Source organism: Marmota flaviventris, chromosome 2, assembly GCF_047511675.1.
Source record: "Marmota flaviventris isolate mMarFla1 chromosome 2, mMarFla1.hap1, whole genome shotgun sequence".
Lineage (NCBI taxonomy): Eukaryota > Metazoa > Chordata > Mammalia > Rodentia > Sciuridae > Marmota > Marmota flaviventris.
In genome coordinates, this window is record NC_092499.1 from 60,570,513 (window position 1) to 60,598,145 (window position 27,633).

General features: G+C 47.9%; 2 long non-coding RNA genes across 4 annotated transcripts in view; both read right to left on the reverse strand.

Annotated features, from left to right (window-relative positions):
* The window catches only part of LOC139703718 (uncharacterized), a 230,762-nt gene extending 212,229 nt beyond the window's left edge, over positions 1-18,533 (reverse strand). The window contains exons 1-2 of the long non-coding RNA XR_011705820.1: positions 18,415-18,533; positions 15,158-15,271 (exon numbers count right to left, since the gene is read on the reverse strand). This is a non-coding gene — a long non-coding RNA (uncharacterized lncRNA). The remainder of the gene's footprint in view (positions 1-15,157; positions 15,272-18,414) is intronic.
* Positions 4,277-14,483, reverse strand: LOC114102044 (uncharacterized). 3 transcript variants are annotated; one of them, XR_011706608.1, is made up of 5 exons: positions 14,405-14,480; positions 14,039-14,135; positions 6,221-6,411; positions 5,551-5,601; positions 4,277-4,486 (listed from the first exon to the last, which is right to left on the reverse strand). It is a non-coding gene; the product is annotated as an uncharacterized lncRNA (long non-coding RNA). The 3 variants fall into 3 exon arrangements; XR_011706607.1 differs by having other exon boundaries at positions 14,039-14,222; XR_011706606.1 differs by lacking the exon at positions 14,039-14,135 and having other exon boundaries at positions 14,405-14,483.
* Positions 18,534-27,633: the final 9,100 nt, after the last annotated feature.

A 27,633-nucleotide genomic window follows, 5' to 3' on the forward strand; every position in this document is an offset into this window, starting at 1 on the left:
GGACCTTAGGCTGCCCACACCTGCCTCGCCTGGCACTGGCCATGAGCCCGCCGGGTGGCTGCTCGCCCCATCCCCGATGTGGCCTCTGCAGGGGAACTAGGCCATCTGCCAGGTGGGGCAGCCTTGGGAGAGGACCCCCACCTTCCTAAGAGACATCCCACCTGGGCTGTAGGGGGGAGAGCAGAGGAACTAGGACCTCTTCATCCTCAAAGTGCATTTCTGATTGGAAGCATTTCCTCTCAGAACTGGAACAGGACAAGGATGCCCTCTCTCACCTTCTACTCTACATAGTCCCTGATACTCTAGCCAGAGTTTAAACTATACTGCTGTTTAAACTCCACTACAGCTTAGACTACATGACAGAGCTGTAGATGAAAGAAATTAAAGGGATAGGAATAGGGGAAGAAGAACTCAAACTATCCCTATTTGCTGATGACATGATTCTACACATAGAGGATCCAAAAAAACTCCACCAGAAAACTTCTAATATTAACAAATTCAGCAATGTCACAGGATATGAAATCAATATCCATAAATCAAATGCATTTCTATCTATTAGTGATGAACCCTCTGAAAGAGAAATTAGGAAAACTATCCCATTCACAATAGCCTCAAAAATGAAATATTTGGGTATAAATTTAACAAAAGAGATGAAAGACCTATACAATGAAAACTAAAGAAAGAAATTGAAAAGACTTTCAAGATGGCGGACCAGAGGGAAGCAGCATCTGTGTTGCTCTGTGACCCAGATCTCTCCTAGTAGGAATTCTGCATCTCTTGAGAGTGTTAGAGGCCCCTGTACAGCTTTCTCTCTACAGAAATGACCAGCGCTGTGACCTTGCGCAAGACTCTGGGCCTCAGTGTCTGAGCAGGACCCAAAGCCAAAGTTGCAGTTCACTTAAGACTCGGCCAGCGCCTTAGCAGAACCACCTACCAACACATCTGCAGACCACCGAGACTCCGCTCCACTCCCATGCAGGTCACTCAGCTGCTACCTCCCCACAGCACAAGGCCATCGGTTCCCCTGACATCACCAGACACCCCGGCTCTGGAAGCACACCGACTACATCTTGGAAAGCATTCCTTGCCATTTTGAGGTGGGCGTGGCTATCGGATCCGTCCCCTTTTGAGCAGGTACCTGATTCCAATTCCTCCCTCATGGAATTAATATTGTCAAAATGGCCACACTATCAAAAACCTTATACAGATTTAATGTGATTCCAATTAAAATCCCAATAACATTCCTCATAGAAATAGAAAAAGTAATCATGAAATTCATTTGGAAAAATAGACACAGAGAAATCCTTATTGACAAAGCAATCCTTAGCAAGAAGAGTGAAGTAGGAGACATCACAATATCAAACCTTAAACTATACTACAGATCTGTAGTAACAAAAACGGCATGCTATTGGCACCAAAATACACATGTAGACCAATGGTCCAAAATAGAAGATACAGAGAAAAACCCACATAAATGTAGTTATCTCATTCTTGCCAAAGGTGCCAAAAACATACATTAGCTAAACGATAGCCTCTTCAACAATGGTGCTGGGGAAACTGTAAATCCATATGTAGCAGACTGAAATTAAACCACGATCTCTCACCTTGCACAAAACTCAAAGTAGATCAAGGACCTAGGAATTAGACCAGAGACCCTGTACTTAAGAAATAAAATCAAGAATTAATAATGGGATGGATTCAAACTTAAAAGCTTCTGCTCAGCAAAGGAAACAATAATATGAAGAGAGAGCTCACAGAGTGGGAGAACATCTTTACTACACACACATTAGATAAAACACTAATTTCCAGGATATATAAAAAACTCAAAAACTTCAACACCCAAAGAATAAATAACCCAATCAATAAATGGGCTAAGGAAATGGACAGACACTTCACAGAAGAAGATACACAGTCGATAAACAAATATATGAAAATATGTTCAACTTCACCAGAAATTAGAGAAATGCAAGTCAAAACTACTCTAAGACCATCTTACTCCAGCCAGAATGGCAGTTAACAAGAATACAAGCAACAATAAGTGTTGGTGAGGATGTGGGGGGGAAAGGTATACTCATACATTGCTAGTGGCATTGCAAATTGGTGCAACCACTCTGGAAAGCAGTATGGAGCTTCCTCAAAAAACATGGAATGGAACCTCCATTTGACCCAGAAATTCCACTCCTCAATCTATACCCAAAAGACTTAAAATCAGCATACTAGAGTAATGCAGCCACATCAATGTTTATAGCAGCTCAAGTCACAGTAGGTAAACTGTGGAACCAACCTAGAAGTCCTTCAAGAGCTAAACTGATAAAGAAAATGTGGTATATGTGCACAATGGAATCTTAGCTTTAAAAGAGAATAAAATTATGACACTTGCAGGTAAGTGGATGGAGTTGGAGAATATTATGTAAGTGAAAAAAGCTAATCCTCAAAAACAACAGGCTGAATGTTCTCCCTGATAAGTGGATGCTGATCCATAATGAGGGGGGCAAGGGAAGAATGGAGGAACTTGGGGCAAAGGGGAAGGATAGGAGGGACGGGCATGGGGTAGGAAAGAGGGTGGAATGAGAGGGATATCATTACCCTAGGTACATGCAGGACTGCACATATGGTGCAACTCTACATCGTGTTCTACCAGAGAAATGAAAAGCTGTGCTCCATTTCTGTACAATGAACCAGAGTGAATTCTGCTGTTATGTACAACTAATTAGAGCTAATTAATTTTTTTAAAGTACATTTCTTTGTCTAAGGGTGGCAGAAGACCAAGACCAAGGACGGCACGTCTTGGGGTTCCCTCTGCCATCTATGCCCTCCACTCTTGTCCCGCCCCAGGGATGCGCTTTGAGGGGGAGGATTTGTAGCCCCACCCCCCACTGCCTCTGCTCTCAGTGGCCACAGCCCTGGAGAGAGTCGCTGGGGAGGGTGGGTGTCCTCTCCAAAGGCTGCCCCGGCTGGCAGCGGGCCTACTCCCCCCGCAGAGGCCGCAACCCAGGGAGGGGCAGGGCGAACCCGGGGTGGGGCGAGCTGCCACCCGGGGGGCTCAGGGCCGGTGCCAGGCGCCACCTGCGTGCGCAGCATAAGGTCCTCAGAGGCTGTGTGGGTACCGCCGCCTGCCGTGTCCTGCTTCCTGAGCAGGCAGGCCCTGCCAGGAGCAAGACAAGTGGCCTGGGGAAGCCACAGCACAGGGCACCCCATCCTCTGGTCGCCCTCTGACTCTGAGGCCCGCTGTCCTACGCTGTCGCTGTCGCCACAGCCAGCGCTCCACACTGTGGCCACTGGAGTCCCGACCTGGCCACCAGAAATGCTGCCAACACCTCCACTGCACTGGAAGCAGACTCCCGCCACCGCCAATGGATGAGGATGCTCCTATTTGGACGCCTATTTCCATGCAGCCACCGATTCAACTGGACTCCCCAAAGGGCCTTAGGGCGCCTAGGCTCGCTGATGAATGCCCTGCCCGCAGAGGGATGCCGCTGGTTGCTGGGAACCTCCAATGTGGAACCCTAATGTGGAACGTTGAGGATGACTGCTGTTCGCTTCCACCCTGCAACTGGACTCCTCCATAGGTGGCGCCTACACCTCCAGGCTTGGGGAGGGTGTGGGCACCCCATTTTATCTGTGCCACCTGTTCATCCTGCCAGGGGATTAATTCACAAATTGGCTTTAGGCTCTCATAACAGGATCATTTCCCCTCTAAACCTTCTTGCATTGTCTCACCCATGAGCTTTTGGGGGACACCGAGAAACTCAACCATATCGCGTCTTCATCAGATAGCTTAGCAAGATCTTCTTCATGACTTGCTGTAGCTTCTACATCAGCACTTGCTGCTTCACCCTGCACTTGTCTTATATGGAGATGGGCCGCTTGCCTCGAACATCATGAACCAAATTCTGCCACCTTCAGACTTCTTCTGGAGCTTTCTCCCTTCTCTTGGCATCAGAAAAATCTAATGTTTTGGCCTTATCTGGATGCGGTTTTGGCTTAAGGGAATGTGGCTTGTTTCATCTGTTCTCCAGACTATGAAAACTTTATCCCTATCAGCTGTTTTGCTTTCTTATCATTCACATATGCCCTGGAGCAGCACTTTAATTTTCTTTATGAACATTTCCCTTGCATTCTCATTGGGACTAACTATTCAAGAGGCACAGCTTTTTTTTTTTTTTCTTTTCTTTCTTTCTTTCTCTTTTAAATAGTTTTAGATCAACAGCATGCCTTTCTTTGTTTAGTTGTTTTGTTTTGTTTTGTTTTGTTTTTTTGTTTTGTTTTGTTTTTTGTAGTGCTAAGGATTGAACTCAGTGCCTCATACATTCTAGGCAAGCACTCTGCCACTGAGCTACAGCCCAGCCCAAGGCACAGCTTTCTATTTGGAATGCAAAACATGGAACTCTTCCTTTTATTCCAACTGTTCAGTCCATTACAGAGTAATTAACTGGTCTAACTTCAATATTGTTTCTTAGGGAATGAGAAGAAGGTGAGTCATGATCTGTGGAGCAATAAGAAGACACATATTAAGTTTGCTGTCTTATATGAACAGGGTTTGTAGTGTCACATGACATCTAACCTAGTTAACGTCACAGAACACAGTAGGGGATAAAATGCCCTGAAATCCTCACCACCCTTTAGGCAGTCATCTCTGCTCCATGCACAGGGGCCCCACAGGTCCCCTGTGCTCTAAGGGGGCTCCATCTTCAGCTATTCAGTGCTGGGGGTGGCACAGCCTGGTGAATGGATTGAGCACTATTGTATCAACATAAATGTTTGTTACTAAAATACTTACAATGCCATCCCAGACATTTAAAAAAAAAAACCACCATCACAAAAAATAAAATAGACAGTTTTAGTGGGAGGAGGCGGATAGCTGTGGTGGGGCATCTGGCACAATGCGCAGGTGCTCACACGTGGGAGGTGCCCTCAAGGACTTTAGAACTAGGGCAGCGAGAAAACATTCTAGGAGAAGTGGAGGCTTCTGGTCTAATCGTTTCTTGACCCCCTGCCTCTGGCATTTGTGTGTGTGTGTGAATTTTATGTAGCTGCCAGGGAAGATGGCTGACTTTGAAAGAATGGGATGGCAGCTTGGGTCACCACCTGTACCAACTGGAAGATAATGATGTAAAGGGCCTCTCCTTCAGCTGGAACCTCCCAAGGCCCCCTGCATGGGGAGCTTCCCAGAGAGTGTCCAAGCAGGTCACATGCAGCAGAGCAAAGGGGGCAAAACTGTGAGGCACACGTGTGGGTAGGATTCTCCCCTCACTTTCTCTCCAGTCTCTATACAAAAAAGCATGGGCAATCCAGGCTGGGATTGGCTGTGCTGGAGAGGGATCCTCACAGGGCCTGGCTCTGGGCTCCAGCCACGCCTCTCTTCCTTGGGTACCCAGAATCCCACCACAGCTTGCTTTGTTCCTTCTACAGAGTAAGCCCCAGACCTCTGTCCTCTGCTGGGAAACAACAGGGTAGACCCTGAGGTCTGCCCAGCCATCCTCTACAACAGCCCCCCAAGTGACCACTCTCGAGACAGCAGCCCTCCCTCTTGGCCCAAAGACCACTCACTTCTTGTCTTGAAGGTACTCCTCCTCAACATATGGCTGGAGGCGTCCATACCTAGAGAATACCAGGAGGCTGTGACCTCTAATATCCTGTGTCCCTCATCTGTCGAGATGCCTGGTGGACTTGACTAACTTACTGACAATAACGGGAGCTCAGGAGGGCTGGGAGAGTTTGTCTGCACGGATTCCTAAATGATAGGCCAAGTGCCTGCCAAAGGTAGGTGCTTCATATATATTTGAGCCATGAATGAACCCAACCACCTGCTGCCTGGATACCTCAGGGCCAGGACCCTCTCAGTTGACCCCAGGGGTCCCTGTTCTGTCTACAGGCAGGTTGGAACCCTCCCAGATGCAACCCACAGACTCCTTCCCAAATGTGGAAACTGCTTTTCCTGAGGCCTCAGAAGAGTGAGGTCTGAGGCAGAGAACTTCCTCTCAGGGAGGGGACAGGCCCCCAGGGAAAGGCCAGAGCCATCGCCAGCCTGTGTCCCAGGACCACTCTGAGGCAAACACTCCTAGGGCTCATCCTACTTGGATTTCTAAACACCCAGGCAGAGTTCTCCTCTGAAAAACCCTACTTTCCTCAGAGCTGACGGAGTTTCAGAGTGATGCCCGGCATTCCCAACACCAGGCCAGGAGATGGCCATGGGCCAGGGCTTGGAGGTGATACACACCTTTTACCCAGCAGCTCCAGAGCCTTCTGGGTACTGGCCAAATCTTGGTACAAATACAAAACCCCATGGACATAGGGGGTGTTACCCTGCTGCAGGGCAGGCACCAGGCCATCCTCGAGCTCCCAGAGAAGTACTGTGAGGGTTTCCACAAGACAGGACACATCCACTGATGAGCCTTGGTCATCTTCTCCCTAGGATGGGCAATCAAAGAGGGACATTTCAACAGGAAAACGGTAGCCATTTGCAAAAGGAATCACGGCCATACGTCAGGGGAAATCAAAATATTTTCCCTCCATATTCTCAGGAGACATCACACACACACACACACACACACACACACACACACACACCTGGTGAGATCTGGCACTTTTGAAAGGGGAATCTGAATGTGGGTTAAACTATGGACACCTGTGGTGCCCTGTCCTGTCTCACTTCTGGTCTCCTTGGGAAAAATTGCCAGAGTCGTTGGGACACAGCGCTGACCCAGCACCTCCACACTCAGGAAAAGCCCTGAGGCTTAAGCACCCACAGATCTGTAGACAACAAGAACTCATGGCTCTGGGCTTGCTGTCTCAACACCAGTGAGCAGACTGGGACTGTTTGTGGACTGTGAGTGCCTAGCTACCAGGGTTCCAAGTTCTGTGAGTTCCATGGCCAAGGAAGTGAGGTCACTGTCTCAGGAAGTCCTTTGCTGAGTCCCTTTCTTACACAAGATGGTTCCAATGGCCCACTGGGCTGCAGTCTTCCCATGACATAGGCACAGGTGGACCCAGTTACACCAACACACCCTGGATCAGGCCCTCAGACAGGCCCGGGTGTAGCCAGCTCCCTTGGTTTGGGGAGACAGAGCTTGGTTGAGACCCTTCCCCTTCTTGTGGGTATGTGTGTGGCCCTGAGGAAGTCATTGTGCCTTGCAGGGCCTCCATAGCTTCTCGACATGTTCCCAGGGGTCATTCTAGCATCTGCTTTAGAGGTTGTCATCAGGGACATGTGCCCACACATACATGGACTCCCTGAGAGACCCTAATCCAGGAGTCATGCGTCTCTAATGCACAAATATACAGATCACATGACATGGGAAGTTAAGGGACAAAGGATGACATCCAACTTTACCATGACCTGAGTCCCACAGTGACAGAGGGAAAGTCAGCTCCTCTCTTGGCCATGGTCCCCACTCTGTACCACTGGAGGGTTATTTTCAGAGATAGCCTCCCCTTTGCCATAGAATTCTAATTCCTGTGCGAAATCAAATTGCCCCAATGTCTCTTCCGATCGTATGATGGGGTACACTACAGGGGATTTCAAACACCACAGCATCCTGTGCCCAAAGCCTGTAGCTCCCTCCTCTCTCAGTGGATCCACATCAGCATCTGGTTTCTAAGAAACAGAAATCAACAAGCCTCATGGGGTATCACTTCCAAGTTTGAGTCACGGGAAGTCTAACTTAGTCTGGCTCCACAGGCCCACAGCAGAGGGCACTGCTGAAATTCCAGAGGTTTGTGGGGAAAGTTGGTGGGGCAGCAGGCAGAGACCTGAGGACCCCATGAAATGGCAAGGAGGTGGCATTTCTGTGCCTCCGTTTCTACACGCCTCCCATAGGTGAAAATGCTAGGGCTAAAAAATTCACTGATGCACAAAATATATAAGAAGCAAGGATGGTGTGGAATGGCCAAGAATTTGTTCCATAGCATGGCCACGACCACGGAAACGGACTTCTCTATCTCCATGTCTTTAGGGAAAGGCAAAGCCACTTCCTTTTGTTTTGTGTGCAGTTTAAAGCAACAGTTTCCTCCTATTCTTCCAACTAAACTTTGGAGGCAAGATCCCAGTAGTATGAACAAAGAAGCATCTCAGAGGCAATAGTACTCAATAGCTGAGGCTACTGGAGCAGAGAGAAGGACAGACAATTCAGCTTTGAGGTCTGGAAAGGGAATAGGAGACCAGTCCCTGCAGGGGACACTCACAAACCTAATGCATGTTCACTGAGCGCCCTGTGCTCACTGTTGAATGGAACATGAGGAGCTGATGTCTTTCCATCTCCTAAGGAACTTCCAGATTTAGCTAGCCATCCCAGGAGACTCAGGACCATCATCCTTGTGCACACAGAGCTAAGTGGCTGCTCATTACCTTCCCACCAAAGGTGAGAGGCAGGTGATGCTAAGTTCTTTGAACTGATACTGAATTGAAAAATATTTTAATTGTATATGCTCTCCTGAAAATACCAGTAAATTCATCAGCTTCAAATTACTATAAGAAAGAACTAAAGGGGAGAAGATATGTTAAGCAAAGTAAAGATATGACAAGAATTCAACTTCCAAATGACCTGAATGCACTTGCAGCTGCTGTGCTATTTCCTGTTGCTTATAATACATAGCAGGTTTCATATGTGCTGATGGTGCCTTACAGGCTCCTGTCCTAACAGGAGAGGATTTCCTCACACTAGAGCAGCTTCACCAAGCATCTGGATTTACACAGCTGCAAATTTTGAAAAGTAACACTAAATGATATCTCTCAAGATAAAGATGTCTGCTCAAAAACAAATATTAAAACTAGATAAAATTCTACTAGAATACAAAAATGTAGAAACTACGATGACATAACAAAATATTTATTAAACTCTAAGCATGTTATTTATTGACCCCCAAACAAATATTCCTATAGCATTTCTAAAAGACATCATCCTTATTCTTCCTTGAATTGCTTCTATCCATCAGAAAGATGCCATGTTCTTAAGGCTGGTTGATTTATTCCCTTCAAATGTGAATAAAAACCCAAATCTCAAAATTCCACAAAACCATTTATAAGAAGGGAAAATGTCCTTCATCCAATTCACAATGCAGCTGAAAAAAATCCCAATAAAACCAGAAACAGCCTATGAGAAGGTTTCATAAGAATTGCAATTAGCTATACAATGATATACAGAAACCAGTTTTTTAAACACTTGAAAGTGCTCCTCAGCCACATCAGAAGCAACTAAGATATTTATTTACCACCTATTAACTCAATTTCCACAAGGAAAAAAAAAATCTTCCTCATGCTAAACACGATAGATGAAGGAAATGCAATGTCAAAGAACAGCTCTCTTTGGTCATCAGCTCTGCGCTTCCCAGTTCACACTGAGGTTGACTTTCATCTTGCCCACATGGACCAGGACACTTAATTAACACACAGTCAGGGAGCCTGCCCTAGAAGGCTACTACTCCCCAGAGACTAGTACATGTGCTCCTTTGGCCTTCCTGACACTAACAGGTTATGAACATCCTTTCTTCTTAAAGAATAGGCTGATGGTGCTGGGGTTTGGGTCAGTGGTAGAGTGCTTGCCTAGCATGTGTGAGGCACTGGGCTCAATTTTCAGCACCACATATAAATAAATAAAATAAAGGTCCATTGACAACTAAAAAACAATATCAAAAAAAAAAAAAAAAAGAATAGGCTGCTGAACACAGCACATCAGCTGTTTCATGTGAGTACTGATATCTATTAGTTGTTGATATCTGTCCCATTCCCAGGGTTACCTGCTATTAAAAGGCAAGCTCACTGGGGAAGCACTGAGGACTCCTATCATAGCCTCCTGCTGAAAACCTCTATTGAACTCCTGCTTCAATCCTAAGCCTGCTGCTTCCCCAAACACAAGTCTATTGCATGATTTTACAAAGAGGGGGAACTGATGGAAATCACTGAGGGGCTGGAACACCTGAAGAAGGTCAGCCTGGCAAGTGACTAGGTCCTCTTCCAGTCTGACCTCTTTGGAACAATTTGGAAGAAAATGATTTCTAGACAAGTCACTTGATAACAAATTTATAGTTTCATATTTGAAAGCACCACCAACGAAAGCTTTAGTTACCAGTCAAGATATGCAGTTCATGGGTATGTCATTATGAGAAGTAACCAAGAAAAGGGTTGTGGCTGAACTCGGACCATAGAGAACCCTCAGTGATCCACAGTGGCATTGGGCAGGGGGAGAGGTAGGGTCAATATGGGTAAATTCAATGCTCAGGACAATATTAAGAAGACTGTTAGATTAATTCAAACTATAATCCCCAGCCCTTTACAATAACAAACCATCCATTTAAGATCCACTCTCCCTCCTCCTGGCCATTTCCTAACAAAAGTACTAAGAGGCTCAGATCTGGCCAAAATGAAAGGCCCAGCAGGGCTTGGAGGCACACACCCGTAGTCCAAGCATTGGGGAAGATGGGACAGGAAAATATGGAGTTCAAAACTAGCCTCAGCAAGCTAGAGAGGTCTGAAGCAACTTAGCTAGACTCTGTCTCTAAATAAACATATTTTTAAAAAAAAGTCTGAGGATGTGTCTTAGTGGTTAAGAACCCCAGGTTCAATATCTGGTATAAAAATAAATAAATGAATGACATCAAATTTTCAGTCCTCCGGATGGTTCTGTATTTTCAGCAGTGCCCATCAGGAACCATGGCGATGAGGTTACCTTCTAGAAAGCCAATCACATTATATATTCCCACATCCAATACTGCTCAAAAACCTGTTCCCCTGGTTTGGATTCATCTCAATGAAATGCCTGACTGTGCCAGCAATGCTCCTGTGCAACGACTGTGAAGCACTTGACAACTACTACACTCAAGGCAGGCAAGGCTGGCATCCTGCACCTTTGGGTTCAAAGGCTGGAGAGTCCAGGTTCTGGCAGGGACTGCCCTGGCTTATTCTCCTTTGTGGGACTTTCCAGGACTTGGGCACCATGGGTCCAGCTTAGGACCTGCTAAGACACCCTAGCTATGGGTGCTTCTAATTTTACTGCCATCTCCAAAGTCATCTGAAGCAGAAACCCCTACGATCAATGCAGGGGACCAACACCATTTCCAGAAAGGCACTTGAAAGTCCATGCTGTGGAATCACTGGCTTCTACGACTACAGACCTCCCTCCAGATGTGATACTGGCCTTTGGAGCACTGAGCATCTGCTCCAAAAGAAGAGAAACTCCAAGCCCAGACAGCAAGCCTGGAGCATGAAAACCTGCAGCACCTCTAACCAGAATACCTCCAGTGACCAAGGGACAAAAGACAAGCAGCAAACATGAGCAGGGAGTCACCAATGCCCCTCCATTTAATGCTTGACACAAAGGCCACCCAAGCAGAAATCGAGGGGCCAGCACCACCCCAGAAAGACCAACTTGCATGACTATGCCCTTGGCAGTGTCCTCAGTGGAACCTGAGAGCAGAGAACCTGGGAGCAGCCTGTGGGTAATGAGCATCTCCTTTCTAAGAGGAGGGACCCTCGAGCACCAGACAGACCTATGAGGCAAGCTTGGGCCTGACTCTCTGTGGCCCCCACCACCAGAGTATTTCCATGGTGACCAAGTTACACAGGACAAACAGCAACCATGATCTTGGAGCCACCTAGGCCCCTCCTTTCAGTGCCATCCCCAAAGGGCCCACCCAAGCAGAAATGCCCAAGTTTGCCTCAGGGCACCAGCACCACCATGAGCAAGGCTGCATCTAGGTGCACATCTGTGCTGGCCTCTCAACCTGGCAGCTCAGCTGGACCAGCCACCAGACCATCCTCTTCCAGGTCAGGACCCACTCCTGTGGGGTCCAAGAGAAAACTCTTTTGCTAAGATGACATCCACCTTCTCCCACATGGGACCTGGTGGCAGACTGCTTAGATGCATAGCACAGGTCTCACCCTGACCTCTGTGATCCTGGGGCAAAGTGGAGGCTCAGAGACATGATGTCCCCTTCCCTCTCACTTCCTGGCAGCTTTGCCCTCAGAGTTGGGTAGCAGGAGGCTTTCATTTTACTTGGCTCTCTGGTCAGGCTCCTCACTACTACAGAGGCCCTGTCCTGGCTCTCTGGTTTCCTTGTTGTTTGAGCATCTGGGAGTTCTCTGTCCTTAGGCCATTTGCTTGGATGGGGAAATTTGAAATTGGCTTGTGGTCCAGATAATGAGAAGGGATATGAGGTGCACAGAGGAACCACAATGTTTGGAAGGTCTCCTTCATAATATGTAAGTATAGGAAATATTAAGCCCAGACTACTCACTAGAAAGAATTTTCACAGAGTGCTCTGCTTATAGCTATAAATCTGTGACCAAGAAAAAATTATTTTCCCACTCTAACAGAGCATGGCCTCTGTATGGGCCAGAATCAAGAGAAAAATGGCCTTTAAGGAGGTCACTGAATTATTAGTCTTATGCAAATAGAATTGTTTTGTCAAAGACCAGGAAAATGGGATGAAATACGTAATTTTTTTATTCTACATAAATAAGCCTGTTCTAGACTCCTGGTGGGAAGACCTCCAGAAGCCTCTGCCACCTGGTGGGGGAGAGTGGAGAGCCACAGGGTGGGGTGGGTGAGCTGAGCCAGTGAGGTGCATGGGCTGCAGTCCTTCAAGGACCCTCAGTTGACCTTCACAAGAGAATCACAGAGGACAGGGTGGCTGAATCAGGAAGGCTGGAGGGATTTTCAGGTAACTTTAAAATAAATCTCACTGTGGGGAAGTGGGGCAAAGAGGAGGTGAGTCAGATGCCCCTTGGCTACCACTGGACAAAGGGGAGTGAGCAGAGGAAGGGTGTGCCACCCTGCCTGCCTCAACGTCGCCTGGGGTTATGGAGCTTGGGGCAGAGGCCTTCACAGGCCCACATTCCCAGCTACCTAGACCACTGGACCTTGAACCCAGATTCCTGAAGGTGACAGGAGCCAGGGGCTCACCTCCTGCCAGGTACCATCCTGCATGTTCCAGCTGCTACCAGCAACTCAGGTTTCAAGCTCCAACCAGGTCATCACCCCCTTATAGAAGCTTCCTAGACTTTTTATACCCCAAGTGGGGACCATGTGGTGCCCCATCCATGTTCTACTAACACCTCTTCTTGTTACTTGTCACAAGAACCCAAACTGTCATTCAGTCGCTCAGTGTTTCTCCAGTGTCCCCTGCATGCCAAGTGACATAGAAAGACATAAACTAATCCATGTGAATGAATAGACAGTGACAACCTGAGGCCAGTTCTCTACAGCAAAAATCCTTGGTCCTCTGAGAACAAATAACCAAAAACCAGGCCTGACAGGGTAGTAGAGAGTGCAGGGAGGGCTTCCTCAAGGGGGTGATGGCCCAAGATCTGAAATAGAAGTAGAAATTACTTCTCTGGGCCTCAGTTTCTCCAGCTCTAAAGCAGGGAGATCCTGTGTGTCACCCACCACTGCCCCTACAGAGCCGACCTGGAGTTCAAGTTAAGACAGATGTGGGGACAAGGTGCAGGGAAAAGAACTACATGGAAATGGCCAGCAGCTTTGAGCTTTTTGTCTTGTTATGGGCGAGGCAGGGAGGAGGTGAGAGCTGGGAGGGGTGGAATAGGGCCAGTGGAGGTGGTGAGAAGGGAGGGTTTGGGGAAGTTCAAGGCACAGACTCAAAGACAGTTGGAGGATGGAGCAGGGAGGGGTGGTGTCTCCCTACCAGACCTGGCTCTTTCCATGGTGTGGCCCAACCTTCTTTTCCTTCTGAATCCTGTCCCCCTCCATCCCTGCACCCCCAGCTGCTCACAGGTCATTCCTCTGCCTGACCCACACACTCCCGCTGCCTGGCCTTGCTCATGCAGTCCCCTCACTCGATCCCCTCCCTCTCCTATTGGTCTCCCCCTCTGGACGAATTCCCCAGCCACACCCATCTCTTCATTCTTCTCTGAGCCCCCCACCCCAACTTGATGGGTCTCCCCCTCCCAAGCTCCCGGCATCAGGCCTCCCCTGCAGGGTTCTGCACATGAGGCTCTGGAGCCAGATTTCCAGAATTCTAGTCCCAGCTCTTCCAGGCAGGACCTTGACTAACTCATAATTCATGTCCTTTCCCAGAGCCTCACCTTTACCACCAGGGAAATGGGTGATATGATTCCCTCTGTAAATATATGCAGCCTGGTTCATGGAGGTATTGATGCTCCGAGGTGGAATTCAGGGTTCCTGTAAGGGGGCGCCTTTTGGCACTTAAAGGAGTGGCCCTCGTGGCTCCAAGAACAGGGTTGGTTTTTGTCCCCTGTAAAGTGACCACTATAGGGATGGTCTAGTTAGTGGCGCTGAATATGTCGAAGCCCCATTTACCCTGTAAATGCTGTCTCATGCTTCTCTTTCCTTCACTTGGGGAGGAGATGAACAGAACCCCAAAGACAGATATGAGCTCCGGGAGCTAGTTTGGGCTCCCAGGTTCCTGGATTGCATGGGGACAAACTTACAAGTCAAGGTGGCCTTTCTGAAGGTGGTGATGGTTCCTCCCAGGAGAGCTTCAGGGGTTCTGCACGGTCAGGCTTTGGGGGACGGCATTAATTGCACAAACATCAGTGGTTGCTTGCCCTGGTTTGTATTTTGCCTTCTCTCCCTTGGTCCTCATGGTGGTGCTCTGCCTAGGGGCAGGCCCTGGAGCTGTTCTGTCCCAAGCTTGCCCCATGGTGTTCTCTGGTTTTGGGGGTCCCTCTACTTTTTTAGCAGATGCCCATTTCTGCCATGGGAGACGGAAGAACTGGGGACAAATCTGTCCTCCAAGTTGCAATTGAGGCAACTGACACTGGCAGCATTAAGGGGGATGAAACTTGGTTGTCCCATGCTGACTGGGACTGCCTGTTCTTGGGACAAACACTGGTCCCAGGCCCTGGCCTCTGAGTAGCAGCTGCAGAGGCTGATGGACTAGTTGCTCCAGTGGACTTGCAGCCTGGCTGCCAGCAGAATGTGTGTGGGTGCTGGCACGGGCCCCCATGGTGGGATTTCTACGTCTGTCAGCACCAAGGGCTGAGTGGGTTGGGCTGCCCAGGCTGGGGGCCTGCTATCAATGGTGGGAATGGAGCTACCCCTGGACCTGGAGCTCCCAGGTGTCCAAACTACTGACAGCTGGCAGAGGTGGGGGCTCTGGGCTTCTTCCTGTCAGAAACCCCAGGTGGGATGGTGGCTCCAGGGATGAGGGGCTGCTTCCCACGGGGAGCGTGTTTCTTTACCTTTCAAGATGGCCGACTGAGGAATCAGACCAGAGACTCTGCGTCTAATAGAAGATAAAGTTGGTCCTCATCTTCATCTCGTGGGGGCAGGCCCCAAATTCCTTAATAAGACTCCTATAGCACAAGAGTTAAAACCAAGAATCAACAAATGGGACGAATTCAAACTGAAAAAGTTTTTTCTCAGCAAGAGAAATAATATGCGAGGTGAATAGGGAGCCTACATCCTAGGAACCAATTTTTACCCCTCAAACATCAGATAGAGCTCTAATCTCTAGAGTATACAAAGAACTCAAAAAGTTAAACAACAAAAAAGCAGATAACCCAATCAACAAATGGGCCAAGGACTTGGACAGAAACTTCTCAGAAGAGGACATACAATAAATTAACAAATACATGAAAAAATGCTCACCATCTGCCGCAGTCTGGCTGGGCACAAAATCACGAGCCACTCAAGCAGGAACAAAGTTTATTTTTTGAAACTGCCGCCAATGTCCGGTACCGCCCGGGAAGATTTTTTCCACACACGCGGCCTCCTCTGGGACCGCCGAGAGAGCTCCTCCCCCGGAACTCCCTCCTACTGTATTTCCCCAACCAATGGGAACTCTCCAGGAGTCCCGTAGCCGGCCTAGGTGAACAGCAGGAGTCCAATATCCATATGAATGCAAATCTTAACATAATCATATCATCTCAATGGCTAGCTGGCGTCACCTTTAGACTAAAAATGCCATGCATCATATACTTGGCTCTTAGCAACCATCTCTAGCAATCAGAGAAATGCAAATCAAAACCACCCTAAGATACCATCTCACTCCAGTCAGAAAGGCAGCCATTATGAAGTCAAACAACAATAAGTGCTGGCGAGGATGCGGGGGGGGGGGGGGGAAGGTACACTCATACATTGCTGGTGGGACTGCAAATTGGTGCAGCCAATTTGGAAAGCAGTATGGAGATTCCTTGGAAAGCTGGGAATGGAACCACCATTTGACCCAGCTATTCCCCTTCTCGGACTATACCCAAAAAGACCTAAGAAGAGCATACTACAGGGACACAGCCACATCAATGTTTATAGCAGCACAATTCACAATAGCTAGAATGGGGAACCAACCTAGATGCCCTTCAATAGATGAATGGATTTTAAAAAATGTGGCATTTATACACAATGAAATATTACTCAGCACTAAAAAATAACAAGATCATGGCATTTGCAGGGAAATGGATGGCAAAGAAGGCCCAGTGTGAGAAGGTGGCTGTAGGCAGAGAGGGACAGCCATTGCCAAGGAAGAAATGCTCATCCATGGGGAATACAGGTAGGCCACAGAAATGAAAGTTTCCTTTGCCATCACATCAATAGGGGGACCTCTGAGGCTGCCACCACTTCTGGAACTGGCCTGTCCAGTCACCACTGAGGACCTCAACTGGGAGAAACAGAAAGCTCCACAGCACATCCACTGCCTTCTGATGGGTGAGTCCCAGGCCATCTGGGACAGCTATACCATGCCCCCCAACCCCAGCCCATATGTGGGCCCCCTCTACCTGGGGAGGGGCCAAGCCTCTGGCATCAGTGGGCCTCAGCCAGACCTTGCCTTACCACCCCAGCACTGCCTCCCCACCCAAAGTGGGTGGGCGCTGCTCTCTCCTCCCAGAGACACCCTCCCACCTCCAAACTTTGTGTCCCCCTCTTCCACAGCCTGCCAACTGTTGCTTGGCCCTTCCTCCCAGGCCCTCTCCCAGCACCTTGGCAGGCTTGGCTCTGCAGCCAGGGGCTCCCTTGGGGGCCACCCTCATGAACACCATTATGACTTCACAGTCCCCCTTCCCCCACATCTGGGGCTTCCATCTGACTCCAGTAGGAACTTCCTACTCTCTCACCAGGGCCCAAAGCCCAACAGTACTCACAGGGCCTCAGCAGTAGACAGCTCCAGTCTGCCACCTTTTTTTTAATTTTTACTTATATTTTTTAGTCATACATGACAGTAGAATGCAATTTGATGTATAATACATACATGGAATGCACATACATCAATCATATTGTCTATTCTATTCTGCTGCCCTTCCTATCCCCCCTACTCCTCCCCTCCTCTCCCATCCTTTCTCTCTATCCAATCTAATGTGACACTTTTTTTTCTTTTTCTCATTACAACATCATATATGTATTCTGTATAACAATGAGGTTCTCCTTCCATCTTCTGTGCAACTCCCCTTCTCCCTCTTTTTCCCTCCCACCTCTCTTCCCTATTTAGTGGTAGTCTTCTTCTCATGCTCTTCCTCCCTATCCCATTTTGAGTCACCCCCCTTAGAGAAGACATTCAGCATTTGTTTTTAGGGACTGGCTAACTTCACTTAGCATAATCTGCTCTAATGCCATCCATTTGCCTGCAAATGCCATGATTTTATTATTTTTTAGTGCTGAGTAATATTCCATTGAGTGTACCTTTTTCCCCTGAATCCTCGCCAGCACTCATTGTTGTTTGACTTCATAATGGCTGCCATCCCTGGGGATGAAGAGTACCCTGGGGCAGCTTGCTGTTGGGTGGGCCTGGAGCCCTCCTCTCCAGGGTTTGGAGACCTCTAGTGGAGCTATAGGAGCTCTGATGGCCTTTCTCTTGGAGCAGGAGCTCATACAGAAGGCCCAGGATATCTCAGCTCTGACTTGGGAACTCTGGGTGCGGAAGATTCCCTGCCTGGGCACAAAGGAAGGCAGGTGGCTATGGGCCACCAGGAGCCTAAAGTCATATTGTGCTCCTCCAGTGATATGGGCTCCCCCTCTGATGTTCTCTATATGCAGGGCTTCCACTTGCTTATCCACCCTTGGCCACTGCCTCCAAGGGCACTGAGCACAGTCTTCCCTGGGCAGGGCTCTCGGGTATACCATGGTGCTACAAGCTGGCAAGCAGTGGCTCTCTGCTCCTATGCCATACAAGGCATCTGTTTGCCGAGTGGGTGGTCTAGGCTGCAGGAGTTAGTGAAAGGTGCAGCTGACAGCATCATCTTCTTAGGAGACCAGGCATGTGGAGGATGGAGGTTATGTCCAGGTCTCCCAGGACCTGGGACCAGCAGCAAGGAGGCACTTTGCTCAACTGCTGATGTGCAGTTCCAGGATGGCAGCAGGACAACCTGGGAGTTGTGCCGCGGGGCTGGCCAGAGTGGCCAACCACTGTAGGTAAGGTCAGGGGACTCTGTGACTGGACTTCATTCGGGACACTTCTGGCAGGTCCATGCCCGCCAGGGCCGGGGCAGGGTTGAGGGACAAAGCTTACCCTGAGAAGTACCCATGGCAGCAGTAAGGGTTAGGGAAGACGACGGGATTCAGGGATTCCAGAGCTGAGCACAAAGGGTCCTTCTTCTGCTGCCAGCGCGGCTTGAGGCGAAAGGGCAATGTCAGACCCTTGGCCAGGACCCAGCTTTTAAAGGTGCAGAAAACCGTCAACAAAGGGTTGCATCACAAAGGGATGCACGCACATGCAATGGCTGTGTGCGCACCCCGCCCCCCATGCAGGCGGGATAGGCCCTTGAACTGTGAACTTGGTGTGTGCCTGGGTCCTGGGGCGACTGTGAAGCCCTGGCACTGGGGCTGCAGAGCTAAATCCCGCTGGTCCACCAGCTGACCCAGTGAGGTTGCCCAATCATCTGGGAAGGGTTGTAGAAATTGGGTTTGAGGGTCAGCAGCTATGGCAGTGGCAGGGATCCCTCCTGTCGAGCTGGTGCAGCACCCCCTCATCCCCGCTGTGCTCCTCTCCAGAGGCGTCATAATAGCTGCACAAGTGGGCTGGAGTCCAGTGGACGTGGGGGGCGAGGACAGTGGAGGGCTGAGCAGCCTCTGGCTGGCAAGTAGAGGGCTGGTCTTGGGGCTCGGAGCAGTTGGGGACTAGGGTACACATACAGTGTTCAACTGGCGGTACCTGCACCTCCAGTACAGGGACATGCTGCCCATGCCTCCTGGCGGTGGTGGTGGGGGAGGGTGTAGTAATCTCTGACAAAGTGGGCTGTGGCTTGGGCCACAATAAGAGCACCCCAGGTGCCACCAAGGGTGGAGAAGGGCAGAGGGTGGAGCCAGAACGGCAGGGCTGGGGGCGGAGGGGAATCACCCCCAGGCCTCTGAAGGGGGAAGCGATGACAGGTGATAGGCTGTGGGCCAGCACAGGACTGGTCCTGCAGGTGTGCAGCTGTGAGTCTTGCCAAGATCTCGCTCACTGGGCCTGGCACTCGACACTCTGTCCTCCCCTGTCGCAGTGAGAGTGTGAGCTAGCATTTGTGTCTAGTCTTGCTCAGGTGGGGGCAGGCGGTGGAGAGTTTGACCACTAGGAGCTCCTGCAATGGCAGGAATCCCTCCGCCCGTGCCCTCCCCAGAGCTGTCTGAGGGCTGTCTGCTGTCTGTCAGGGGCCTGGCCAGACACAAGGGGAACTACTGGGGAGCAAGTTTCCCCACTGAGCGGCTTCTGCAGGCGGTGGCAGCTTTGGGATTCAGGCCTGTGTGTCTTCCTGCACTTCCTCTGGGAACACTGGAGGGGACAGTCACTGAAAATCCAGTGTCTCCCTGGCTTCAACAGGGCAGGCTGGGAGGGACAAGTACCCTGTGTACACAGTGTTTTCTCTCCATATGGAAGCCAGAAAATCCCATGTTTGGGCTGCTTTCTTTGAATTTTGGGGTTTTTTTTAACCTTTAAATTTTCCTTTTTATCTAAAGTCAGGTGTAAATATATAATTCAAAGCCAAGCACAAAGTTTAGCACAGCGTTGGGTAAACATAAAATATATGTCACCAGACACAACACAGACTCATTTTTATATACAGTCTTATTTCCGTACAAACAAGCTTGATATTCACTTTCATTTATCAAAGTACAAATCTGAGTCAAAGCCTTGAAAACGACATAATTCATCGACATTTTGCACTAGTACCCCAGAGAGGGGGGGAGGGGGGAACCAGAGTGCTCACCCTGAGCCCACTACCCGCATGTAAACTGGCGGAGAGTGCAAGGACCCAGAACTGCCCCTGCCACTCACACCATGGGTCCTGGCTGTCTCCTAGCACCTTTTTCTATGTGAGATTAACAGGGATTCAGGGTGAGATTCAGAACGATGAGGGTTTGCTCCCAACCACGTTCAGGACTTCCACCAGGCTGCCACACCTGACAATTTCCATGGGAGAGCGACACCTTTTCCCTGTCTCAAGTCTTTCTTGAGAAGACCGAACAAGTCCTCAGAGGCTGCTGCCCCCCCCACCTGGGTGTCCTCTCCCTTGGAGCACAGACGAGCCCCCCACCCGCAGGTCAGGAAGGAGGGACAGTGAGCAGCTGGTACAGACGCCTCCACACCAGAGGGGCAGAAGCCATGGAAACCCCATTCCTCTGCTAGACTGGCCCTTGGCCACCGCACCATATAACACAGCACAGCAGCAAACGTGAGGCTGCGCTGTCCCCCAAGACAACCTGGCCAGCACCTCCTGATACTGCCTGTCAGCAGGCGCCTTGGAACAGCCCTCGAGCTCAGGAAAACCCTGCTGGGCGCCAGGACAGGGCGCCACTGCACCCCTCTAAGGACAGTTTCACGTGCTCTGGATTCAGACTGAGCAGCAGACACACCACCAGGCCCCCAGCAGAGGTCGCCGCCAAGACTCTCTTAGCTTCCAGAAGGAGCAGCTCCTCATCCAGGAGCTGTGAGAGCCTGAACTCTGAGCGGCCACTGCCGCCTTCACTAAAGACCAGAGCCATCTGCCTCAGCTTCAACCCGACAGCCACAGGGGAAAGTTGGGCGAGGATGCTGTGGTCAGGAGCTGCGGGAGTCTGCAGGCTCAGCTGACCACAGAGCTGCTGCCCACCTGTATGGCTGCAGGGTGCTGACTGAGCACCACCCGCTCAGCTGAGCCTGAGCCAGAATTTCTGCTGAGGAAGAAAAATACGGGCTGGGAGGCAGGGGAATGGGGGGTGGTGAGGGGCCCGATCCTGCATCGCAGCCCAACCCAGTCTCTGGACTCTCTGACCAGGAAAGTATACCTTGAATAAAACCAGACACAACTCACCCTGTTGTTAACAACTAACACTGTCACCTTCAGAAAGCAGAATGACAGTTTCTACCCACCCTGTAGCTGAGCAGTTAGAAAATTTTTTCCCTCATCCATTCTTCTTTCAAAAAAGAAATGTTAAACTCTGAACCTATCCTACAGCTGAGGGAACTAAAGGAATAATCTCTGTCTGTGATTAGAAGACAGAAAATGGAAGCCAGAAAATCCAGATTGGATAATTTTTTCTGCACCTGTTCTGAAGGTCAGGATAATGGGCTGAAGTTCTTTCTATTTTGAAAAATGAATTGTGTGGTAGGTAGGATCCCAGAAACGTGGCTCATAGTGTGATTGTTACCTCCTGTCGCGAGGGGGCAAAATTGTGACATATGCAGTCAAGAGGAGAAATGAAGAATGTCCATACGCTTCTGCCCCTTTCAATGCTTTATTCACTCAAATTACTCAATATAATTTCACTCTGTAGGTTCTTAATCAAGAAAACGACAATCCTTAATGCTAGGCACTGTGATAGACATAATCCATTCACAGTAAACAAATCTAGATTTATTAATTCACAGCAAACAATTCTAGATTAATTCTAAGCACTGCAAAACACAATTATGACAGGCTTATGACAGACATTCCCTCTCCATGCTAAGTTCAAAAGTCTCAAGCCTCAGGATTTATGTCCAGCAGATGCAAACTCACTTAGACCGCAGTGACCAGGTCCAGAACCAAGGCAGGCTTTTCCTGGTGTGGAGTCGAAGACTGGTTGAGCAGAGCGTCATAGGGAGAAGCTGCGACCCTCACCAAGGTCCAGGTAGAGTTTGAGAGCAGTGAGGATCACGCAGAGAATCAGGAAATGATGACAAGTGTTGGGATGTCAGTCCAGGTTTTCATCAGGCTCTCTAGCTCAAGTGCATCCTTGTTTCGGCTGGCTGAATCCCTATGTATCCATTCTATTATTTATACTGAATTTGGGGGCTTTTGACCCCACTTTCAGTCTTGATCAGCTACCACCAGATTTCTCCATGACATCATTTACTCTGGGGTCAGAAACATCTGGTCTGGTGGGCTCTATCCTGATCTTCTTGCCTTTCCCTCGGGATAGCCTGCCAGAGGCTTCACTCTGTTTATCAGGGTGAGGGGAAGTAACTTGTTTGAGGCCATACTGGAGGGCTCTGTGGGTGTGCCTGGTGAGACTGCAGGTTTCAAACTGGAGTTTTTAAAATGGAGTTGCTTAGGCTCAGGCCTAAGTCAATCCTAATACCTCCAAAAGATTTCATGTGTATCAACTGCAAGGAAATCTATCACCTTGGCATTCAGATGTATTGATTGGGGTTTGGATTTTAATAGATTACTGCATTTGTATTTTCTATTTCTTTTCTTTCTTCTTCTCCTCCCCCCTTCCTCTTCCTCTTTCTTCTTCTTTTCTTTGGTACCAGGAATTATACTTGGGGGCACTTAACCACTGAGCCACATCCCCAGCCCTTTTTATTTCTTATTTTTATTCAGAGCCTTGCTAAGTTGTTTAGGGTCTTGTTAAGTTGCTGAGGCTGGCTTTTGGATTTGCAATGTTCTGCCTCAGCCTCCCAAGTCCCTGGGATTACAGGCATGTGCTACTACACCCAGATCTATTTCTTCTTTGATAATCAATGGTCTCTACCACTTACATCTTCAACTTTCTTGATGAAAAAGCCTACACCTAAATCAGTTTCTCTGGGGCTGGGGTTATAGTTCAACGGTGGAGCATTTGCCTAGCATGCATGGTGCCCTCATTCCAATCCTAGTGCCAAAAAAAAAAAAAATCAAGTTCCTTCTCTGCTTTTTTTTTTTTCCCTGATCTTCACCTCTCAAGTCCTCACTGCCTCAATTGCTCCTTGATGCTTTTAAACAGATTAAATTTTGCCTACATTTCTATATATTTTTTCTCTTGGAAAAAATATATAGAGAGACCCTCATTGTTATACCAAATTACATATAAGAGGAAATGAGGGGAAAGGGAAAAAAACAAGGGGGAGAAATGAATTACAGTAGATGGGGTAGAGAGAGGTGATGGGAGGGGAGGGGAAGGGAGGGGGGATAGTAGAGGATAGGAAAGGCAACAGAATATAACAGACACTAGTATGGCAGTATGTAAAAACGTGGATGTGTAACTGATGTGATTCTGCAATCTGTATACAGGGTAAAAATGGGAGTTCATAACCCACTTGAATCAAATGTATGAAATATGATATGTCAAGAGCTTTGTAATGTTTTGAACAACTAATAATAATTAAAAATATATATATATATATAGAGAGAGAGAGAATATATATATATATATATATATATATATATATATATATATATATATATATATAGTCTGCAACAGCCATGATACTAGTGTTAGAAACAGAAGTTGTTTTCCATTCACTTTTTTAAAAAATTTTTTTCTTACTTGTTGATAGATCTTTATTTTATTTATTTATACGTGGTGCTGAGAATCGAACCCAGTGCCTCACACATGCCAGGCAAGTGCGCTACCACTGAGCCACAGCCCCAGCCCTGCCATTCACTTTTAACAAACAGGAAGACAAAGGGGAAAAGAGGTTCAGTTCAATTCTTACAAAATATAACTTTGGAGATATAAAATTTAAAATTCCATGCTCCTCAAATGTGAAGGATGAATATTATATAGGTAAGTTCTCTGACAATAATGTATTTCAATTAGAAAGTAATGAAAACAATACTGACTTTCTCCAGTATTTGAAATTTAAGAAGCATACCTCAGATGTACTCATGGGTTTGCTCTAAGGAAAATGGTTAAGAAGTTGGCACACACTGGCTGCTCCTTGATGTTTTTTAGTGAGGTACCACAATAAATAGATGATCCCAAGCTAGCATTGGTCTATTTGTAGGCATACGCGAAAAGAAAGAAAATTGCTAGGAAGGGCGTGCTTACCTGTGTCCTGCAAAGAAAAATGACTGAGTCCAGGTTGGAAAAGCCAATGGCTTCTGTAACTAAGGAGTGGGAAGCAAAGGCAGTTTCTTACAGTGGGTTTTGTTTGTTGTAGTACTGAGGATTGAATCCAGGCCCTGCTAGGCAAGTGCTCCACACTGAGCTACATCCCCAGTCCATTTTATTTTATTTTATTGCTTTGCTTTATTATATTGTATTTTATTCTATTGTTTTGTTTTAGGTATTTTTGTCTTGTTTTGTTTTATTGTATTTGTTTAGTTTATATTTTATTTTATTCATTTTTTATTTTATTTTATTTTTGAGACAAGTTCTCACTAATTTCCCAAGGCTGGCCTCAAATTTGTAATTCCCCTGCCTCGGACTTCTTACTCACTGGGATTACAGGTGTGCACTAACACCATGCTAATAGGTAATAATCTCACAAAAGTGAAAATGAATAAGACTTTGGCCCTATCTCTGAGAGATTTTTCTAAAGCACTTAATACACCCACTCAGTCCTAAATGTGGGGAAAGGAGAAGATAGACAGGTCAAATCACACCATTTATTACTAAAAAATGTTGTATATATTTTCAAAAGGACCACACCTCAATGACTGCCATTCTCTGTCAGAATAAGAAGGACATGACGAGAATGGTTTCTGCTGTGCAAGCTCACGTAAGCGCTGGGGAAGGTGTACATGAGGGTTGTTAGTACAGAGAAGATCTGAAGGTCTCAGTTCTCCTGATGTTTGCACCTGTTCTCTAGGAGGTGAAATTATGTTAACATTTGACCCAATCCTAATGGTGCAACTTTCCAGCAATCTGTCTGTATCTTTTTCAGGTGATTTTCCAAAGATGTTTACAATTATATTTATTGTACCAAAGTAATTTTAATTTTCATCAAGAGCCATAAATCTCAAAGCCCTACCTTCTACCCAATGCTGATTATCAGAAACATTGACCTTTCAATAAATGTGGATGGATCTGGGACATACTGGAAGACAGCACTCCATCACAGTGGTCTCAGCCATGCTGGGAAGGCAATATTCATAGAGAAAGTCACATCTACAAGCACCCTGCTTGTGTCATTCTTCTGTGGCTAGGCCTGACATCCAGAGCACGTTCTTTGATCATAACATTCTTCTGTGGTGACACGTCTCTTCCCATTCTATAGGAACCCTGATCCATCCATGTCAATTGGACAGGAATGAAGCTCCTTCTCATCCCAGACTCACTGATATGACCTGAGCCTGGCAATGAGCAGTCACCTCTGGATAGGATTGGCTCACGGACGGAAATACAACCCAAGCTGGACATCCTACTCATTGCTGGGAATTTTGCTGGGTTACTGAAAATGGTCCTTTTCTTCTCTACTGTATTGAACCATAACAACTATGTAAGTCTGGAGCTGCTGGAGACTTATTATTCCTCCCGCATGGAGAGAGCCTCTCAGAGAATGAGGTCAAACCCCAGAGGATTCAAGACAAGATATGGGGTGGGGAGATGAGAGGGAGAAAAAGACACCCCCCCCCCAGAGAATAATATTGGTGACAACGTTGAACCACTGGATCTAACAACCATGTCAGGCCTTTCCCTGGGTGGCCAAGATAAATTTAATTTTGGCTTAAAGTACTTTGAGTTTTATTTATATTCACTGTGTCTATCTTGCTTGGAAGACTTTGCCAAGCAAATCTCAAGGATGATGCCCCTGTGCCCGACATAAACTACACTTCCATCAACGGGGGGTGAAGGGAAGGGGCACAGGGCTGGGACAGGGCACTGCAGGTGAAAAAGCACTTCTGGACAGCCTGATCCAACAGTGTGGGGAGAGTATATAAAAACCAGCACAAGCCAGAATCCAAATACAACAGCATTAATCCTCATAGTCACACGTCTGTTAGTTCCTACCTACCGCACAATTCATTTTCCAAAATAGAAAGAACTTCAGCCCATTATCCTGACCTTCAGAATGGGTGCAGAAAAAAAAATTATCCAATCTGTCTTCTACTTACAGATGGAGATTATTCCAGGAACTTCTAGATCATGACACACGTAAGGAGGCAGGGATCAAGAGAGCCAGAAACACCCAGACTTTCTTAGGACAAGTGGTAACAACTCAGGAAACAAACATTTTCCTTTATGTTGAAAATTAATTGTCACTGCTACGATCCCCAGATGAACTGACAGTCTGGGAGTACCCAGCACAGGACTTGACACAATACAGAACCAGCCTCAGCACCCCTGGGGGCCCTTGTCTATGACACTGGCTTAATGAAGCCATAATCCATGCACTTGATGAGACACTCCCGGGCCGTCTGAACCACAGCCGCCTTCTTCTTGTCCGGCTCCTGTTTGCCCACCACGGTCAGGATCTCCAGCAGCTCGCTCTCCACCAGCTTCTTGGCCAGCTCAGCATCGGCTGCCAGCAGGTTATAGGCGATGACCAGGCCCCGGTGTTGGACTGACAGCTGGTCATGCAGGCAAAGCTGCTGCAGGATCTCCAACCACTGGGATGTCTGGAGAGGGCCGAAAAGGGAAGGAAGGAGTCGAGGAATCAGGAGGGAGACAGAGAGAGGAGATTTGGGGACAAGATAAGTGGAAAGCATTGGCCACACTTACAGCCAAGTAACTTAGCTATGGCCACACATCTGGAAATACAGAGGATTAACATCCTCCATCTATTCACATCTTAAGCAACTTGAGAGTAAAGAGATAGGCCCACTGCATGTCTGAGCAGAATGGGGATGTGGAGTGTTCAGAAATGAGAATTCTTGGGCTGGGGATATAGCTCTGTTGGTAAAGGGTTGCCTTCCAAGCTCAAGGCCCTGGGTTCAATTCCCAGCACAGAAAAAAAGAAAGAAAGAAAGGAAGGAAGGAAGGAAGGAAGGAAGGAAGGAAGGAAGGAAGGAAGGAAGGAAGGAAGGAAAGGATAAAAAGAAAAGAAAAAGAAAGAAAGTAAAGAAATCAGAATTCTCACTCTGGGTTCATGGGCAATGCCTGTTTCTGCCAAGCCAAGTGCCCTTTCACACTACAGCTCCATGCAGGGAGGCATGCTCTGCACCAGCCTTGGCTTTGCCTAGAATCAACACCAGAGTCTGGAGTGAATCCTCTCCTCCATTCTTCCTCAATCCACCATCCACAGTAATGAAGATGTCCAATTACTGTGCATGGGGGAGCAGGACTCTAGACCACTCTGATCACCCTAGGAGACAGTGATAAAGCCGAGAGTAGAACCAGGAGACTGATTCCTTTAGCCTTCAATAGACACACCCCAGGCAGCAGAGCAGAATAGGCATCACATTGGCATGGGTTCTGCAGTCAGAGAATCGGTGTTCCGGTCCTAGCTCAGCATTTATACCATCCACATGGCCTTGGTTAGGCTATTCACCTTCTCTAAGCTTCAGGAGCCTCCCCTGTCTTCTGCTCCACCTTCCTCTAACATCACGCTGAGTAATGAGATGATTCTTGGAAAGAGCTTAGCACAGGGGCTCAACAAGCCCTGTTGACCTGACACCAATCCAGAGGTTTCTCCCTGGGC